The 11,722-nt window shown below is 38.1% G+C and overlaps 1 non-coding gene across 1 annotated transcript; it reads right to left on the reverse strand.

The window, feature by feature from the left end:
* Positions 1 to 9,007: 9,007 nt before the first annotated feature.
* On the reverse strand, positions 9,008 to 9,114 carry LOC127077538 (small nucleolar RNA R71). The gene has a single exon (XR_007787335.1). It is a non-coding gene; the product is annotated as a small nucleolar RNA R71 (small nucleolar RNA).
* Positions 9,115 to 11,722: the final 2,608 nt, after the last annotated feature.

The following is an 11,722-nucleotide window of genomic DNA, read 5'->3' on the forward strand; positions in this document are numbered from 1 at the left end:
GTAAAAAGCCAAACGTTTAGAAAATTATGATCCATACAATACTCTAAGTATATAACATTAATTTACAGTTTTAACACAATCAAATCACCACAAATCGAGAATATTCATCAAGACCTAACAATTCCAAAACCATGCAATTTAGGGATTTCAACCTAAACATATTTCTACCCATTGCCCCAATTATACTGACCCATAATAATAAGGATTCTCCCCCTTACCTCTTCATTTTTCTGGAAACCCTAGCTTCTCTCTCGTTCTTCCCCTCTTCTCCTTACTTTTCCTCTTCTCTTTCTCTATTGTTGTCAAATGATCAGTTGAATCCTAATTCTCACTCTCCTCACCTCTTATATACTAGTGTTATATTTGGGCTTAAAGCATGATACCTCTAATTTAATTAATAGGCCCAATAAGACCTAATATTTAAATATCTCTATTTAATTCAAATAAATCAAACCAACTCAATATACACACCAAGTTAATTAATTCCATTATTCATTATATCTCATATCAACTAAATAATTAATTAACACACCAAATTAATTAATATAATCAATTATTATACTACCTAACAACCAATTAACTAATTAACACTCTAAATAAATAAATAAAATATAATAATACTAACATAAGAAATAATTACTAAAATTGGGTTGTTACAACTCTCCCCCACTTAAAAGATTTTCGGCCTCGAAAATTTACCTCAAACGAACAACTCCGGATACGATTCCTTCATCTTATCCTCGAGTTCCCAAGTAATATTGCCATTGGCGACTCCGCCCCATATCACTTTCACCAAAGCAATCTCCTTACCACGAAGCCTCTTCACTTCTCGATCTTCAATTCACATAGGTGATGTATCAACCGTCAAATTATCCCGCACTTGCACATCATCTAATGGGACAACATGCGATGGATCCGCAATGTACCTCCTCAATTGAGACACATGGAACACATCATGAAGATTAGAAAGTGATGGTGGTAATGCAATCCGATATGCCACTTCACCTATCCTCTCGGAAATCTGATAAGGACCAATGAAACGCGGCGTCAACTTACGCGACTTCAAAGCTCTACCAACACCCGTTATTGGCGTAACTCGAAGAAACACATGCTCATCTTTCTCGAACTCAAGAGCTTTCCTCCTCTTATCATGGTAACTCTTTTGACGACTCTGAGAAGCCTTCATCTTCTCTTGAATCATCTTAATCTTATCCGTAGTCTCTTGAATCAACTCGGGTCCAATCACAACACTCTCCCCCGATTCGTACCAACATAAAGGAGTTCTACACCTTCTACCATAAAGAGCCTCAAAAGGTGCCATTCCAATACTCGAATGGAAACTGTTGTTATACGTAAACTCGATCAAAGGCAAGAAACTATCCCAATTTCCTCCTTGTTCCAAAACACAAGACCTCAAAAGATCTTCAAGTGACTGAATAGTCCTCTCCGTTTGACCATCAGTTTGCGGATGATATGCCGAACTCAAACGCAACTTCGTACCCAAAGCACTTTGCAAACCTTCCCAAAATCTCGAAGTGAACCTCAGATCTCTATCCGAAACAATACTCGACGGAATACCATGCAAACACACAATCCTTTTGATGTACAACTTAGCAAGTCTCTCCATCGAATAATCCATCCTCATCGGAATAAAATGAGCACATTTCGTCAACCTGTCCACAACGACCCAAATCGCCTCACAATTACTCGATGTTCTCGGCAAACCCGAAACAAAATCCATAGAGATACTATCCCACTTCCACTCGGGAATAGATAACGGTTGCATCAAACCAGACGACTTTTGATGTTCAATCTTTGACTTTTGACAAGTTAAACATGAATACACAAATTCCGCTACATCCTTCTTCATACCTTGCCATCAAAACATCTTTCTCAAGTCTTGATACATTTTAGTAGCACCAGGATGAATACTCAAACCACTTCTATGCCCTTCCTCAAGAATCCTCTTTCTCAAATCCACAACGTCCGGAACACAAACTCGATCACGACACCTCATGATACCATTCTCATCAATCCGAAAGTCACTACCTTTGCCTTGATTAATCAATGTCATAACATCGACTAATTTCAAATATGACTTCTAACCTTCTCTAATCTCGTCAAGAATGCGACACGTAAGCTTCAACATACCAAGCTTAACACACGAAGGCGTCGCTTCACAAACCAAGCTCAAATCTCTAAATTGCTCCAACAATTCAAACTCTCGAATCATCAACATAGACATGTGCAATGACTTCCTACTCAATGCATTGGCTACAACATTCGCCTTTCCAGGATGATAATTCAAACCAAAATCATAATCTTTCAAGAATTCCAACCATCTTCTTTGTCTCATGTTCAATTCTTTCTGATCGAACAAGTACTTCAAACTCTTGTGATCACTAAACACATCAAATCTCGATCCAAACAAATAATGTCTCCAAAGCTTCAACACAAACACAACGACGGCCAACTCTAAATCATGCGTCGGATAATTCCTCTCATGAACTTTAAGTTGCCTTTAAGCATAAGCTACCACTTGCCCTTTTTGCATCAAAACACCTCCTAAACCTAACCAAGAAGCATCACAATACACAACGAAAGGTTCTAACGGATCCAGTAAAATCAAAATAGGAGCCGTAGTCAATCTTCTCTTACGCTCTTGAAAATTCGCTTCACACTGCGAAGTCCAAATGAAAGCTTGACCTTTCCTAGTCAACTGCGTCAACGGTAACGACAACTTAGAAAATCCTTCAATGAACTTCTTATAATAACCAGCCAAACCAAGGAAACTTCTAATCTCCGCAACAGACTTAGGAGCTTCCCAATGAGATACAACTTCAATCTTCGTAGGATCCACAGAAATACCACCACTCGAAATCACATGTCCAAGAAAACTTACTTCACTCAACCAAAACTCACATTTAGAGAGTTTAGCAAACAACTTCACCCCTTTCAACACCGATAACACAACCTTCAAATGCTCGGCATGATCCTCTTTACTCTTGGAATAAATCAATATATCATCGATGAACACAACAACAAACTTATCCAGATAATCATGAAAAATTCTATTCATATACTCCATAAATACACCAGGTGCATTAGTCACACCAAAAGGTATCACAGAGTACTCGTAGTGACCGTACCTTGTCCGAAAAGCAGTCTTTTGAATATCCTCAGCCTTTACACGAATCTGGTGATACCCAGACCTCAAATCAATTTTGCTAAACACACAAGCTCCAACCAGCTGATCCATCAGATCGTCAATCCTCGGAAGTGGATACTTGTTCTTAATCGTCACTTTGTTCAGTTGTCTATAATCAACACATAATCTCATAGAACCTTCTTTCTTCTTGACCAACAGAACAGGTGCACCCCACGGTGACACACTAGGACGAATAAACCTCTTCTCAAGCAAGTCTTCAAGTTGACTCTTCAACTCCTTCATTTCAGAAGTAGACATTCGATAGGGAGCCATCGATACAGGACTAGTTCCAGGAACTAAATCAATCGAAAACTCAACCTCACGTTCCGGCGGTAAATCACTTATATCTTCCGGAAATACCTCCGCAAACTCACAAACTATTGGTAATTCTTCAATCGTCCTCTTCTCACGAATATCCAAAGTTGCTAACAACATAAACAACTCGGCACCATCTTGCACCGATTCATCAACTTGCTTAGCAAACACAAACCAATCTTCCTTAGTACCAACCTCAGGAAAATAACCGTCTTCTCAAAATAGTTGATATACACCCGATTAACTTCTAACCAATTCCATCCTCAAATCCGACCTCTCTTCGGGTTCAGGAAAAGCACAACATTCTCAAAACATGTTAACTAGCCAACACTGCACTCTTGCATGCAACAACATAATGTCCAAGCTCGATACAATTGGAACATTCAAGATAAGCAGACGCTCCTCCCCCGCTTATTTCATTCCCAACCTGCCAATGGAAAATAAAACAAGCATCAACAGTGTTCTCACACACATGTCACATACTAGAGAACAAACATAATTAAACAACCTGGCCGGACGGGCCGACCTGCTCTGATACACATCGTCATGAACAGCCCGAACAACCAGACAGACAGTATCGACCGTGTCAGATACACAAAACAAATACAACGGGATGGAAAACCCTAACGACTATTGACCAACTGGTCGACCATGCTCTGATACCACTAATGTAACACCCCCTTTTCTATCCCAAAATACTTACATGTAATCAGAGTAAATAAGCACGCATATAAACAAAAGGGCGTCACATCGACGTTTTCAAAAACTAAAAGTTTTTAAAAACTAACATCATTCATCATCAATATACAATACACCTGGTCATTTAAAATAACACATTTCAATTATCATGAATATTCAAGAATATGCATTCGCAGCGGAAAAATAATGAATACTCATGTATTTCATAAAATGATCCATGTCCCATACCATGATCATCTCTCAATAATCTCCTTGAGATAAAATAAAACCATAACCAGAATATTTGGCACTATGGCCTCTCAAACAGCAATTGCAAATAAGCATGTTCACAAGTAATAACATAATACTTATCCGAATCAGATAGGAGTTCAATACTACTATACTACCCAGTGTTACATGACCAGAGCATTGACTCATTACCTAGTCTTCAAACTAAAATACAGAAACTCTCCGGCTAATCTCGAGCGAGCTACCGTCCACTTACTTCAGCAATACTACTCTGGAGTATCTGCACGATGCCGTGTAAAGCATCATTCCAACAGAAGGGTGAGAATTCAAATCATTATGAAGAAGTATAATAAGGCACAATGATTAAATAAACAATTAAAGGAATTCATCACACCTTGTATAACCATGTAAATAATATTAATCGACATTTATTTCACATGTTTCAAACATCCATCAAAACTCAAGGAGTATAATATTAAAATCCAATATTATATTCTCAAACATACACACAACTACAATTATCACATAATCACATATTTTGCCAAATTATGTGTCCAAACATCATCAAATTCAATTACCATATCTCATACACACATCACAATCACAATAATACGTACACTCAATTATCACATAACTCCAATGTGACTCAATGCAAGACATGTGACTCTATGCATGTGGTACTGCAATGTGAACCCAATGTTTCACCGCTTTCCGATTCAATATCTAGAATCCAAGCTACGCTTCCGATCCGGACAAGATCAAAGCCACTACGTCTATTTCCAATTAAGGATCAACGTCTACTACGCCTATTTCCAATTAAGGATCAACGTATGCTACGTCTACTACGCCTATTTCCAATTAAGGATCAACGTATGCTACGTCTATTTCCAATTAAGGATCATTGTCTACTACGCCTATTTCCAATTAAGGATCAACGTATGCCACGTCTATTTCCAATTAAGGATCAACGTCTACTACGCCTATTTCCAATTAAGGATCAACGTATGCTACCATGTGAACCCACAGTTTCACCGCTTCCACTATGAAGCCGACCATGCCATGAATGAATGTAGAAATACCAACACATATGCAATTAAGATCATCTCTACCATCTTAACATTCCACATATCACCATAATTTAACTCTATGAATTATCCACCAATGGTACATATACACATTCATAACAATATATCATTCACAAATATATGCTAATTATCAACTACGCACACTAGATCTCATTACAAATGAATACAACTTTTTAAAATCTCAATTTTTCATTTTTCAACAGTGGTAACCGGTTAACGCTCGGTGGGTAACCGGTTAACATAAAACAGAGCAAGTAACCGGTTAATGCTTGGTGGGTAACCGGTTAACATAAAAAAAATCAACTTCCTGCGCAGATTTTCAAGCAAGTAACCGGTTAACGCTCGGTGGGTAACCGGTTAACATAAAACAAAATGCAGAATTTTCTGCGTTTTTCATCGTTGGAGGACTTTCGGACCTCCGATTTCGATTTCGTAAAAAGCCAAACGTTCAGAAAATTATGACCCATATAATACTCTAAGTATATAACATTAATTTACAGTTTTAACACAATCAAATCACCACAAATCGAGAATATTCATCAAGACCTAACAATTCCAAAACCATGTAATTTAGGGATTTCAACCTAAACATATTTCTACCCATTGCCCCAATTATACTGACCCATAATAATAAGGATCCCCCTACCTCTTCAATTTTCTGGAAACCCTAACTTCTCTCTTGTTCTTTCCCTCTTCTCCTTACTTTTCCTCTTCTCTTTCTCTATTGTTGTCAAATGATCAATTGAATCCTAATTCTCACTCTCCTCACCTCTTATATACTAGTGTTATATTTGGGCTTAAAGCATGATACCTCTAATTTAATTAATAGGCCCAATAAGACCTAATATTTAAATATCTCTATTTAATTCAAATAAGTCAATCCAACTCAATATACACACCAAGTTAATTAATTCCATTATTCATTATATCTCATATCAACTAAATAATTAATTAACACACCAAATTAATTAATATAATCGATTATTATACTACCTAACAACCAATTAATTAATTAACACTCTAAATAAATAAAATAAAATATAATAATACTAACATAAGAAATAATTACTAAAATTGGGTTGTTACATTCATCAACAACCACATAAGCATATCTCTTCCCACCAAGACTTTCAACCTGCATAGGTCCCATTAAGCCCATGTGCAAAAGTTCTAGAGTTTTGGATGTTGTAGGATGTCCAAGCTTAGGATGTGACATCTTGGTTTGCTTGCCAACCTGATATTCTCCACAAACTTTTCTTTTATCAATAAGCAGCTTTGGGATTTGATAACACTGAAATTTACCGTATTTTCGACTCCGATTTCACATGCATTTTAGTTGTTTTATTGTTATTTTGTTGTGTTATTACTATGTTTTTCTTTGTTTTCAGGTTTTTACTTTAATCGGAGCCCCGATCGAGAAAAGGAGTGAAAAAGAGCTAAAAACCCTAAAATTCAACATTTTATACTTATGGCTTCCACCATGGCTGGCGCCATAGACCCTGCCATGACGTGTCCCAGCTCAACTTCCCTCAACTGCCACGTTCCCCACTACTTCCACTAAGGCGCCTCAGATTGGCCTTGTGGCGGACGCCATGGCCTTGTGGCGGGTGCCACACGAGGAAAAGTTTTCCCTCCTATTTTCAAGTTGAAGGGCATCCTTGTCATTTCCATCTTTTTACTTGCTTATAAATAGAAACTCGAAATCACTTTTTCAATCATCCAAACTTAGAACAGAGGCAAACTCAGAGCAACTTTGTTTCACTTAGGCATATATTCAGTATTTTAAAGTGGTAATCGCTTCGCATTGGGGTGTTACCACAATTGTGTAATCGAGTCTGTGATCGAGTCTGTAATCGAGTTTGGAGCACTTTGGAAGGAAGTTAATCCTGCCGCCATTTTCATTTCCGCTTTGCAATTTACTCAACCCTCCGATTGGAGCAGGTTTTTATTACTTTGCCTTTACTTTATTTATTTTCTCGCACTCGCTTTACTTTATTTATTTCCCGCACTCGCACTACTTTTGTTTATTTTCCACACTCGCACTACTTTTGTTTATTTTCCGCACTCGCACTACTTTTATTTAAATTCCGCACTCGCACTACTTTTATTTAAATTAATGCACTTTTACTTTACCATGTCTAACTAAATCTATAAGGTTAGAATGTAAGGATCGTAATTGAACAAATAATCCGTACAACTGTTCGCAGAAACACTTAAGGGCTATTTTAACTTTCAACTTAAGTTTTCCCACACTTAATTTCCGTTGGGTAAGATCGAAAGCCGTCCAACGTCTTTTTAAACTTAATTGTTTTTAACTATTTCAAAAACAACGAAAGCGCTTTGTTTAGTTCATTAGGAGTTTTTAACTTAAGAAGAAAAGAGATTTTAAAACTATTTTCGGACGCGTTTATAAGTTTAGATTCTAGTTTGTGAGAACCTCTTTTGGTTAAGAAATCCAGGTTAAAATACTTTTCAACTTAGTCAAGATACTATATTTCTTAAAAATAGGTTTACTACACTAACGCAATGCGCGCCTTTTTATAAGTGACAATAAGAGGGTTTGATTAGGGAGTACAACTCGGTTCTGAATACGCAAAAGCGACAGTTCCTGTTAAATTAGTTCTTTTCAAAGTAGGAAACATTGCCCATAAGTAGTTCTATTAGCAAGTAATTGGATTATTAACTGATTACGTGAATTACATTCGACCCAGTTTTTATTAATTAAACTTTATTCAACACTTTACTTTCCATTGCACACTCTAAAAACACCTATTTTGATTGCCTTTGATAAACACCATAACGATAACGATAGATTGACACTTGGTCTCTGTGGATTCGACAATCTTTTATATTACTCTGACGCGTTCGTACACTTGCGAAAAGCACGCATCAAGTTTTTGGCGCCGTTGCCAGGGACCAATTTCGTCAAATTTCATTTCCCTGTTGTTATATCGTTTAGAATTAGGTTATTTCCCTCCGGTCAATGCGAAGAACTCGCAGCATCGGAAGTTTAAGCTTAGTATACCCTCTGGCAGAACCTGAACGTTACGCTCCCGCACGTTTATTCTTTCATAGAATTAGGAAAGCTATGACCGAAGATCAAAACCAAAGACCTCTTAAGGACTTCGCCCAACCATCCAATGAAGAACCTAGTTCTAGTATAGTAAAACCAACCATCCCAGCTGATAATTTTGAACTCAAACCATCCCTGTTGCAACTAGTGCAACAGAGACAATTCGCAGGTCTCGCTACTGAGAACCCAAACCAACATTTAAAAATATTTCTTCAATTAGAAGACACTTTTAAAACCAATGGAGCTTCTCCCGAGGCAATACGTTTTAGATTATTCCCTTTTTCCCTCAGAGATAAAGCCCTATCATGGTTAGATTCCTTTCCACCCAATTCCATTACGACTTGGGATAACCTTAGAAGAGTATTCCTTGCTAGATATTTTCCCCCAAGTAAGACCGCCGTTCTTCGAAACCATATAACTAGATTTACCCAAAACTAAGGAGAACCGCTGTTCGAAGTTTGGGAGAGATATAAAGAGTTGTTACGAGCATGCCCACATCATGGTTTAGAAAATTGGTTAATCATTTAGACCTTCTATAATGGACTTCACTATAACACTAAGATGACCATCAACGCTGCCGCAGGCGATGCTCTGATGAATAAACCTTATCCTGAAGCTAGTGACCTCATTGAAGATATGGCTCAAAACCATCAATCATGGGGAGTCGAACGAGCGACAATAGAGAAGAAGGAAACCCAAGGAGGAGTGCATGAACTAAGCTCTATAGACATGATGCAAGCTAAAATGGACGCATTAGCCCTCAAGGTCGAGCATATGTGCATAAACCCGAATACTGTAGCCGCAGTCTCGTCGGATTGTGAGATATGTGGAACCAAAGGACACCAATCCGCAGAATGCAGTCTATTAAACAAAACCCACTCTGAGCAAGTGAACTACACCCAAGGGAACCCATACTCGAATACCTATAACCCTGGATGGAGGAATCACCCGAACTTCTCCTATAAAAACAATAACCTAATCCAAAATAATGCACCTCCGAGACCTAGTTATCAAGCCCCAAGATCAAATCAACCTATGCAACCTGTGCCACCAAAGCCGAGCCTTGAGAAAATTATGAATTTTTTTTATCACCGCTCAAACCCAACGAAACAAGGAGTTCATGAACCAAAACATTCATGTTAACGAATTGATTACTCAGTTAGGAACCAAGGTTGACCAAATAGTTACTCATACTAAGATGCTTGAAACCCAGATCTCTCAGGTAGCTTTAAACCAAGCCCCTCAGACTACACCTGGAGGATAATTCCCTAGACAACCTCAACAAAATTTGAGAGGACAAGCCAACGCCATTATCCTACAAAGTGGGAACGCTTATGATGAGCCACCAAACCCAAGATTGAGTGAACCTAAAACTTCTAAGGAATATACCAAGCCCCCGGACGAAGTAAAGGAACCAGAGGAATCTGAAAACCAGGAAGGTCGAGAAAAAGGAGAAGAACCTAAAGATAAAACTTATGTACCACCCCCGCCATATAAACCACCTATACCATATCCGCAAAGACTCAAACAAACCCAGATCAATAAACAATATCAAGAATTTATTAAAGTTATAGAAAAACTTCATGTAGAAATCCCTTTCATAGAAGCCATCACCCAAATACCTTCTTATGCAAAGTTTCTCAAAGACATCCTTACCAACAAACGTAGACTTGACGATCCGAAGCCTATGGAATGTAATGCTATTTCCGAGGACAAGTTAGCTAAGAAAGATAAAGATCCTGGAAATTTCTCCATTCCTTGTCTTTTGGGAAGTCATGTCATCGAAAAAGCTTTTCTAGACTTAGGAGCTAGTGTGAGCTTAATGCCTTTAGCCGTTTGTGAGAGGTTAAACTTAGGAGAATTACAGCCCACTAAGATGTCACTTCCGTTAGCCGATAGATCTGTTAAGTATCCGATAGGCATTTTAGAAGATGTCCCTGTTAGGATAGGTCAGTTATTTATCCGTACTGATTTTGTTGTCATGGACATCAAAGAGGACAATGATATACCAATCCTTCTAGGTAGACCATTCTGATCGACTGCAGGAGCCATAATAGATGTCAAGAGAGGAAAGTTGACCTTTGAGGTAGGTGACGAGAAAATAGAATTTATACTTTCAAAATTTCTTATGGCACCTGTGATGGGAGACGCGTGTTATGCCTTAGATATCATTGATGAATGTGTTAGAGAATTAGAACAAGAAGAAATTATAAAAACAATTAAGTTACCATCAACCCTCATAATGGAAGATGATGACTTTAAGAAACCCTACATCGATGATAACCTTTACGAATGTTTATCCCTTACCCCAGATCCTATGTCATGCCCTAAGAAACCAACCTTAGAACTTAAGGAACTGCCTAAGAACCTGAGATATGAGTTCCTCGATGAAGAGATGAACCGTCCAGTTATAGTCTGTGCTACCTTGAGCCAAGAGGAAATGAACCAACTTTTAGACGTTTTACGAAGATATCCCTCAACCTTAGGATATAATATCTCTGACCTGAAAGGTATAAGCCCATCCATATGCATGCATCGGATTTTGCTCGAAGAAGATTCAAAACCCTCCAGAGAACATCAGAGAAGAATAAACCCTATAATGAGTGATGTTGTTAAAAAGGAAGTTCTTAAGTTACTTGAGGCAGGTATAATCTATCAGATCTCAGATAGTAAGTGGGTGAGCCCTGTGCATGTAGTACCTAAAAAGGGAGGCATCACAGTCGTGCAAAACGATAAAGGCGAACATGTAGCAAAACGTTTAGAAGGAGGATGGAGGATGTGTATAGATTATAGAAAATTAAATAAAGCAACCAGGAAGGATCATTTCCCTTTACCATTTATAGACCAGATGTTGGAGCGTCTAGCCAGACACTCTTACTTCTGCTATCTAGATGGATACTCTGGATTCTTCCAAATACCTATCCACCCCGAAGATCAAGAAAAAACTACCTTTACATGCCCTTATGGAACTTTTGCCTACAGACGAATGCCATTCGGCCTCTGTAATGCCCCAGTCACTTTCCAACGCTGCATGATGTCAATCTTTGCAGATTACCTAGATGGTATCATGGAAGTGTTTATGGATGATATCTCGGTTTGCGGATTTGATTTCCA

The sequence above is a fragment of the Lathyrus oleraceus genome, chromosome 4, assembly GCF_024323335.1.
Source record: "Lathyrus oleraceus cultivar Zhongwan6 chromosome 4, CAAS_Psat_ZW6_1.0, whole genome shotgun sequence".
Taxonomy (NCBI): domain Eukaryota; kingdom Viridiplantae; phylum Streptophyta; class Magnoliopsida; order Fabales; family Fabaceae; genus Lathyrus; species Lathyrus oleraceus.